This window comes from Orycteropus afer, unplaced genomic scaffold (assembly GCF_000298275.1).
Source record: "Orycteropus afer afer isolate SDZICR_OR568_19922 unplaced genomic scaffold, OryAfe1.0 scaffold00590, whole genome shotgun sequence".
In the NCBI taxonomy this organism is placed as follows: domain Eukaryota; kingdom Metazoa; phylum Chordata; class Mammalia; order Tubulidentata; family Orycteropodidae; genus Orycteropus; species Orycteropus afer.
The window spans coordinates 1,345,096-1,353,930 of record NW_006922177.1 but is presented as its reverse complement, the minus strand read 5'-3'; the positions used below and the strand labels follow the sequence as shown (position 1 = coordinate 1,353,930).

Genomic DNA, 8,835 nt, shown 5'->3' with positions numbered 1-8,835 from the left:
CCCTATGATAATCAACCTTGCTCACTGAAAGTGAAGAGAACTTGAAGGACTTAGTGATGAAGGACAAAGACGACAGCCTTCAGTGTGGAATATACTTCAGAATAAAGTAAACACAAATCCTCACATCTATACCAATAAGCAACATTATGATAAATGGAGAAAAGCTTGAAGTTGTCAAGAATTTAATTTTACTTGGATCCATAATCAACACCCATGGAAGCAGCAATCAAGAGATCAAATGAAGTATTACTTTGGACAAATGTGCTGCAAAAAAACCTGTTTAAGATGTTAGAAAGCAAAGATATCACTTTGAGAAATAAATTGCTCCTGACCTAAGCCATGTATTTTCAATTCGCTCCTAGGCGTGTGAAAGCTGGACAATGAAAAAAGAAGACCAAAGAAGAATTGATGCATTTGAATTATGGTGTTGGTGAAGAATATTGAATATACCATGGACTACCAAAAGAATGAACAAATCTATCTTGGAAGAAGTACAGCCAGAATATTCCTTAGAAGGGAGGATGGTGAGACTTTGTCTCAAATACTTTGTACATGTTATCAGGGGAGACCAGTCCCTAGAGAAAAGCATCATGCTTGGAAAAGTAGAGAATCAGGAGAAAAGAGGAAAACCCTCAATGACATGGACTGACACAATGACTGCAACAATGGACTAGAGTATAGCAATGACTGTGAGGATGGCGCAGGACTTGGCAGGGTTTCCTTTTATTACTCACAGGGTCTCCATCAGTTAGAACTGACTCAAAGGCACCTAACAACAATAACAACATGATAACCTATTAGGGACCCTATTTGCACAGTGATTAAAGTGGTCTTCTGCTAACCAGCTTCTTCACAGGAGAAAGATGTGACAGTCTGCTTCTATAAAGATTCACAGTTTTGGAAACCCTATGAAACCCTACTCCATCCTAAACAGTCACTATTAGTTGAAATTGACTTGACAAAAATGGGTCTGGTTATGATGATAACAGATGAAGTTCTAAATTCTGCTTATCAATTTTCTTTGGAAGAAAGGACCCAAGTCTTTACTCTCTTGACCACCATCAATCCCTGATCTCCCCCTCCAGTGTGACCCCACAGCAGATTGGCCGTACTGGTTTTGAATTTCACTTTAAGGATGCTGAGATGTCCTATGTGCACAAATGCTGCTCCTCCCATCAGGAAGCAGAGCTAGCCCTACTTCCCAAGAGCTCAGCCAGCTTGGGTGCTGGCATAGTGTCTGCCCTGTGCCAACAAGCTATCACATCAGTGCTCAGGCTGGGCATGAGCAGTAAGAGAGGCACCTAGCATCCAGAGCAAAGAAAAATGAAGAAAATCAAAGACGTATGGAAACAATTAGTCCAAGGGATTAGTGGACCATATGAACCTCGGCCTACATAACCCTGAGAATAGCAGAACTAGATGATACCCAGCTACCACTCAGAATGGAATCAGAATGGGAGATCCTGGATAGATTGGGAAAACAATGTGTAAGAAAATTCAACTCAGTACCATCGAGTGTGATCCAACTCATAGTGACCCCTCCTTGCGTTTCTGAGGCGGTATCACTACGGAAGTAAATTACATAATCTTCTTCCCAAGGAGTGGCTGGTGAGTTTGAACTGCCAGTCTTCTGGTTAGCAGTCAAATGCCTTAGGCACTACACCACCAGAGCTCCCATAATAAAACTCAAAACTGTAAAAAAGACTAGACTTGTTGGTCTCATGGAGACTGGTGAAACCTCTTATTGCCCCTAGTCATCCTTTAGGCCTGGAATTGAACTCACCCCTGTGAACTCATTTCTGTGGCTTTTATCCAAACAATAGACAGGCCAACAAAATGAGCAATTACACCATGTAAATACACTCCCTCCAACAATAAACCATGGGAGATCAGAAGGGCAGCATTTGCACAGGGAGGTAGCTCAGAAGGCAGGGATACTTAGGAAAGAAGGACTCAGTGAAAAGGTAAGCAAAGGAGAATGTAGGAAGAAAGCTACTAAATTATGGGGATTGCAGTCAATGTCATTAAATAAAATGTATATGAACTGTTGAATGGAAAATGAATTTTCTCTGTAAACTTCCATCCAAATCACAATTTAAAAAGAGAGAGAGAGAGGCACCAAGTATATTCCAGCCCAGTTAGCCACCCAAGTGAATGCACTCTCCTGGATAACTCAGCCACCTCATGTTCCAAATAACCTGAAGCTGGATGCTTGTGAGCAAAGAAATGCCTGTGTGTCTTACTAATTTCTGGACTGGTTTGTTATACAGTACAGGTGACCAAAACAGTAGCCTACTTCTGCCAAATGGCCAAGAGCTACCTGGAGGAAATCACACCCTGGTCCTTTGAGTGAGTGAGTCAAGCTGTGATTTGAGTTGTCAGGGCTAGGAGTAACTGTTAAGGCAGTGCTTGAAGCACTTAAAACAATTTCTCAAGTATCTGTATGTTTAATAGGGTACCAAATTGGACCTATTCTGCACTCACCACCAGGATCCAGACATGCAGGGGAACAAGGCAGCTGTCAGGAGTCTGTTTGCATGGGGCAACAAAGAGCCTCACAGGAAAACCTCATGCCAAGGAGAAAGTCAAGGAATGCACAGGATTGACAATGCTGAGTGAAAAAATGCTTCCATCATAGGCCTGCACAACTGATAGCAGCTCCAGGTCCAAGGGTTGAGAAAAAGAGAAAGAAGTACATTTCCAAATTTTCCATAAAAGGTTGTTTTCATCAAAATTCCCCACCACCGATTGTTGTACTAGTTGATTACATATTGCTGTGATAATGGAAGCCATGCCACTGATATTTCAAATATTTCACCCTTGGTAAACAGATTCCAACAGAGCTTCCAAACTAAGAGAAGGAAGAAAGCTTAGCAATCAATTTTTAAATATTAGCCAATGAAAACCCTATGGATCACAACAGAATATCCTTCAGTTTAGTGCTGGAGGATGAGCCCCCTAGGTTAGAAGGCATACAAAATACATAGTGGCTGCAACAATGGAATTGAGAATACCAATGATTATACAGATGGCACAAAACTGTGCAACATTTAATTCTTTTGTACATGGGGTCACCATGAGTCAGAGCTGACTTGACAGCAGTTAACAATAACAAACCAAAATCTCAGACTTGGCTGCCCCTCCAAGAGACAGAGTAGGACATCCACTCATTCACTGAAGACTGAGAGGATGACACCCATTCTAACAAGGTCACAAGGTCAGTAGCCACCTCTCCAGTCTCTGAAACTGCAAGGAAGATAGGAAGTACTTGTCCATGAGCAAATGAATATGGCTGGAAGCACAGAGGGTAGGGACTGATCCAGTAAAGTGAGGCAATTCCTCTTAGTGTCATCCATTCTTTAATCTCAGGTTGAAGACTTCTGGAGGAAATGACACGACATTACTTACCATTTCTTTATCCTAAGCTTAATAATATTTTCTTACAACAAATCTTAAATATTAAGAACTTTCTTTTTAATCTTCCCATGCTTCAATTTATATATCAATTTCATAACTCACTTTCCAGTTTTGCATCAGGCTAAATGTAATTATTAAGAGAAAGTTTGGTTTTCTCTTTCTGACTGTATTAGGCTTAGTCTGTGGAATATTCAGACAAATTAATCTGTGAATGCACTCCCTCTACCACTACTGCTATGCAATTAAATTGTGTTATAATGACTATCAAGGGAAGTATATTACAACAACAGCATCAATAACAGCAAAAGCATCTGACATTTATTGAACATTTACTTGATCCAGGTATCACACTAAGCTTTATATAAATTGTCTCTTTTGTTGTTGTTGTTAGTTTCCTTTGACTTGATTCTTATAAATGGTGACCACACAAATTTCTAACAGGAAGGAAAGTGAAGAGTGAAGGATTATTTTACCCAAGAAATTTGGTCTTTGTCCCAGCTTCCTATCAGGTAAACTCTAAATGCTTGGGATTTCCCCTGTGATTGGAGTGTCTTTCTTACTCATGAGGGCCTTGAGTCACATTGGAGAGTTTATACTAATGAGGTGACTCAAGATGGAGGCTTCGAAAAGATCCACTGTAGCCAGAAAGACCACATAACATCAGCCCAATTTCCAGGAAGGGGCATGGAGCTGGAAGTTGAGTTCAACCACATGGGCCATCAATCAATCAGTCTTGCCTGCACAATGGAACTCTAGTAAAGGCTCTGAACACAAAAGTGCAGAGAAGCTGATGGGTTCAAACCACCATTCATTTGTTTAACAGCCAAATGCCTTAACCTCTATACCATCAGAGCTCCTTTTACATAGTGGAACCCCAATAAAGGCTCTGAACACAGAACCTCAGGTAACCTCCTATTTGGTGATAGACATACATGCATGAGAGGTTTACCTGGGGACATGGAAACTCTACAGTGGTGATCCTCCGACACCTCACCCTAAATGTATCTTCATTTATGTCTTTTTACAATGACACAATTGTATGTATAACACTCTCCTGAATTCCATGGATCTTTCTAGTGAATTACTGAACTCAAAGGAGTAGTGAAACCCCAAAATTTGTAGCCAGTTTGTCGGGAGTACAAGTGTCTCAGGGACACCCAAGTTTGTGGTTGGTGTCTGAAGTCTTAGACAAACTGTGCCCTTTAACCTATGAGATCTGATCTAAATCTAGGAAGTTGAGATCAAAATAAGAGCTTCATTGCAGTTAGTGTCAGAACAGAATTGATTTTGGAGGAAAGTTCTGTTATAATCTTTACTTTACAGGTAAGGAAACTGAGTCTGAGTAATCTGTCTAATGTCCTTCACCTAATAAATAATATAGAAGAATTCTAACTAACTCTTGCTGGCTCCACAACAAGCTCTTAACTTCTGCACAAAATGGTGCACAAAATGGTGGCCTCATTTATAGATATACAAATGTAAAATAGACTAATTCAAATATATTAATATTACATCTACTTTTAATGAGCTTTGGTGGCTCAGTAGTTAAGAGGTTAACTGCTAAACAAAAGGTCTGTGGTTCGAAACCACCAGCCTGTGTATGTTAGAAAGATGTGGCAATCTGGAAACACTATGGGGCAGTTCTACTCTGTCCTATAGGGTAATTATGAGTTGGAATCAACTGGATGGCAATGAGTTTAGGTTCTTGCGTGTAAGTCTAATTTTGTAAACACCTGCTAGCAAAGCTGCCCCCTATCCTCACACCAAATACTCCAGCAATCCAGTGGAGCCACTTATACAGGGTTTGGCTCTGGAGAAAGGCTGTGCCCATTATTTCCCATGGGGTTGATACCTTAAATTCATAGACAAGCTAAACTCAAATCTCCAATGTTATCACAAAGTCAATCAATATTTTGTTTCCCTGGCTCTTTTCTTCTGAACAAGTATCCTATATCCTACATCTGTGTCCTCCCTTTCCATGTGGAAAATATTAAAGGAAAAACAATACTGTTTCATCTTCTGCATGCAACATAGCAGTGGGTGAGACTGGGCTACAGATCTGTGAGCTCTTGGTGAAGACAAAGCCTGCCTCTTGAAGGCTTCACCTCTGTTTTTTGGTCCCTCCTAGACATTCTTTAAGGCTGAAGCTCTCACACTCTGAAAAAGATGACAACAGATTATATCATACAATTGGTTATTAAGATCAAAGGCTTCTGCGGATGGAAATGGTTTCCCTTGACCAGAAAAAACATTTGTCTCTGTCATCATAGGAATAGCAAAATCTTGGGGCAAGAGATGAGAAAATGAGCCTAGATGGTAGGGGGCCATATCCTCCTCTCTGGTGGTTGAGTCAGGCCTTGGCTTCCCTGAGACAGGAGGGTACTGGGGTGTGAAGGCCAAGAGTGGGGAAGTGACCACAGGGCAGGCAGGGTGGCTGTTAATTGCTCCCTGTGCTGTCCCGTGAGAGCCTGTGAACCTTTGGGAAGCTCATATTAAAGGTGCAGCTGAAGTTCCTTGTCACAGGTGACCCTCAGAAGACCAGGCAGCTGTGTGAGAGAGATCAGAGGCCACGAGGTCACAGGCGCCTACATGACAGAAGCTCCTCAGCACCCTGGGACATGGAGGTCACTCAAATCCTCATCTTTCTTTGTGTTCATAGCCACTCTTACCCCTTTGAAAAGTCATAAATTCCTTCTCAGAACAATGTAATCAATGCACACAATAAAGTAATAGGATTAAAAGAAAAGCAATGAGCCTCCCAGACAGTGGGCAGCCCAGAGCTGGGGAGGCCACAATCACCTGGGCCTGCCTGAGCCTCAAAATCCACAATGTCTCTGCTCATTGAAGATCCAAGTGCAGTGTCTGAATTCTGCCAGGGATCTCCTATGACCACCCACTTCTGGAAGAAAGAGTCAGACTTCTCAAAGATTAGTCTGTTCAAGTAAGACTCCAGGGCCTTCGGTATGTTCAAAATACAGAGCTTCCAGTGACCTCCTCAAAGGATGGTTCTATCTCCATTCTGGATTCTGATGATGGCTCCACTTGTCACATTGAGGTCCTGAGGCACACAGATCATGGAGCTACTTGCTTGACACAGTGTGATATAACCAGCACCAAAGCTGAGGTCCCTTTGATCATGAACTCTATAATATCCTTTCCTAATCACACTCAATGTGGAAGACTGGAAGTGCACCACCTGGGCAGCTTCAGCAACAATGGGCAGTTGTCACACAAACTTATTCATCAATTTCTTAGTGATTTTTACAGGCAAGAAGATGACATCTACTTAGTGACATTACATGTGTGACAAAATTAAATGACTAAGAAGAAAATGAAAATAATGTTTCAATGTTTGGCATTACTTTCAACATTAAAACTGCAGAGGTTTACGGAGTCTTCTTTCAACGAGGTCTGAGGAGAAGCTTATTGCTGAGCGAACTTTGACAGGAGAATCAATGATTAGCATTTACAATGCAAAAACACATGTGGTTTTCTGGTTGCAGCAAGATGATAAGCAAATACCAGGGAACTTTTCCACTTCACTTCTGGCTGATCTCCCATCTCCACCAGTCTCTTGAACAAATTAGATCTACTTTGATTTTTTTTTTTTTTTTAATACCCACCTCCAACCAATGCACTGTTTCCTGGAAGTAAAACTCTACTTTACACACACAAAAAAAAAAAAAAAAAAGAAAGGAAAGAAAGAAATCAAAATAGCTTATGAGAAAAAGACTTCTTTACAAAGCTAAAACCAAGACTTTCCAAAGAAATGTCCAAAATTTTTGGCATGACAAAGACCACTGGTGAAGGCTGAAAGAATGTGAATTTGGTATCTACATCCATTGAGTCTTATGTTTCCTTCCTCAGTGTCTTTCCAAATAAATGTTATTTTGGGGGACTAAAAAGAAAGTAATGATATCAGTAGGATACCAGAGCCTCTGGTTGAAAACTCTCAGTCAGAGCTTGAGGGAGCTAAAATTTACACAATAAATTAATGTGGAAAAGGTTTTTTGATGACTGGTGGTGTCATCCTGACCACCTAGTCAGCCAATGCTTGTGGTAGGGACTCAGCTCACAGAGACTCCAGGCCCAGAAGCTGTCTGAGTAGTCCTGAGCTTGTTTTAGGTTGGCATGCCAGGTGTGGTAGTTCAGTTTGTGTGTCAACTTGGCTGGGCCTGGTTGAGTGGCTGGGCAGCTGGAAGTAGTATTCCCTATGATGAGACTGGTAATCAACTCCATGGGGGAATCTACTGTGAGCAGCCGAGTAGCTGCCTTAGGGAATGTGGTCTGCTTCCTGTGTATAAGGAGAAGCTTTGGGGATAGTCTCGAACTTATGACACGCCTGGAACCTGCATGTAGCTGAGTCATTGTTCTGCAGCCTATCATGTTCTGCTGACCTGGGGACTTACAATGGACTTGAATTAATGGCCTGCTGTGTGGTTTGGTAGCATCAGGACTGTGCCTTTTTACTTGTCAACCTTGGGCTTGGCAGCCTCAGCAGCCAGCAGCTGTCTAAGTGAATAAAAGCCTCTAGCTTCAGTGGGCCAGGAGCTGGAAGCAGAGCTGAAGCCCAAGGCTGAGGGGCTTTCACCCAGCCCCTAGAGCCTGGCACTTTGAACTTGGACTTAAAGCCTCCAAATGGTAAGAATAAACTCCTGTTTGTTAAGTCCATCCCATTTGTTGTATATTCTTGTCAGAGCAGCAGTAGGTAACCAGAACACCAGGGCAGGCAAAAAGATGAGCTCAAAGACCACTGGTGGAGGCTGAAAGAATGTGAAGTCATTTCAAAATGCAAAGATATTTGCATAAAATCATATTGTTTATAAATTTCATTGAATGATTTTATAGGACATTTGTCCATTATTGTTTAATATTTTATACAGCTTCTCTTATGAAGAACTCAAACTATTAATACGCCCAAGGATATCCTCTTAAGACTGATGCACACAGGGCATCCAGATGTCTAATTTCCAATGGCCATGTCTGCTTTCAACTAAATGGAGCCTGAGAGAGTCCCATACATACAAGGCCCCAGTCCTCACTGGGAGTTAAGGTGCCAAGAAGTCCTGGGTTGGCTGAGGAGTAAGCTCACCTGCCCTTCTGGCATATGTCCATGCAGGGCATCTGCACTCTAAAGTGTGCCAGCAGCAGACCTGTAAACAATTGAGTTGTAGCCTTCACAGTGTCTTCAGTAATCACAGGCATAGATGAGCACAGGAATTTAGAATGACAGCACCGCGCATGGCCTATGCCCTGATTTCTGTGGGACCACACTCACTGCCTGCCACCATCTCCTCATCATTTCCCATCAAGATTCAGACTCTAACCACAGGCTCCCCAAACCATCTGTTAGGTTCTATGGATCACAGGCCCTTCCACCCCTTCAAAAAAAAATATGGCCATGTGAGGAAGAAGACT

General features: G+C 41.9%; 1 pseudogene; it reads left to right on the top strand.

The window, feature by feature from the left end:
* The first annotated feature begins 3,189 nt into the window (after window positions 1-3,189).
* Window positions 3,190-7,078, top strand: LOC103210325 (annotated as a pseudogene).
* The last annotated feature ends 1,757 nt before the right edge of the window (window positions 7,079-8,835 follow it).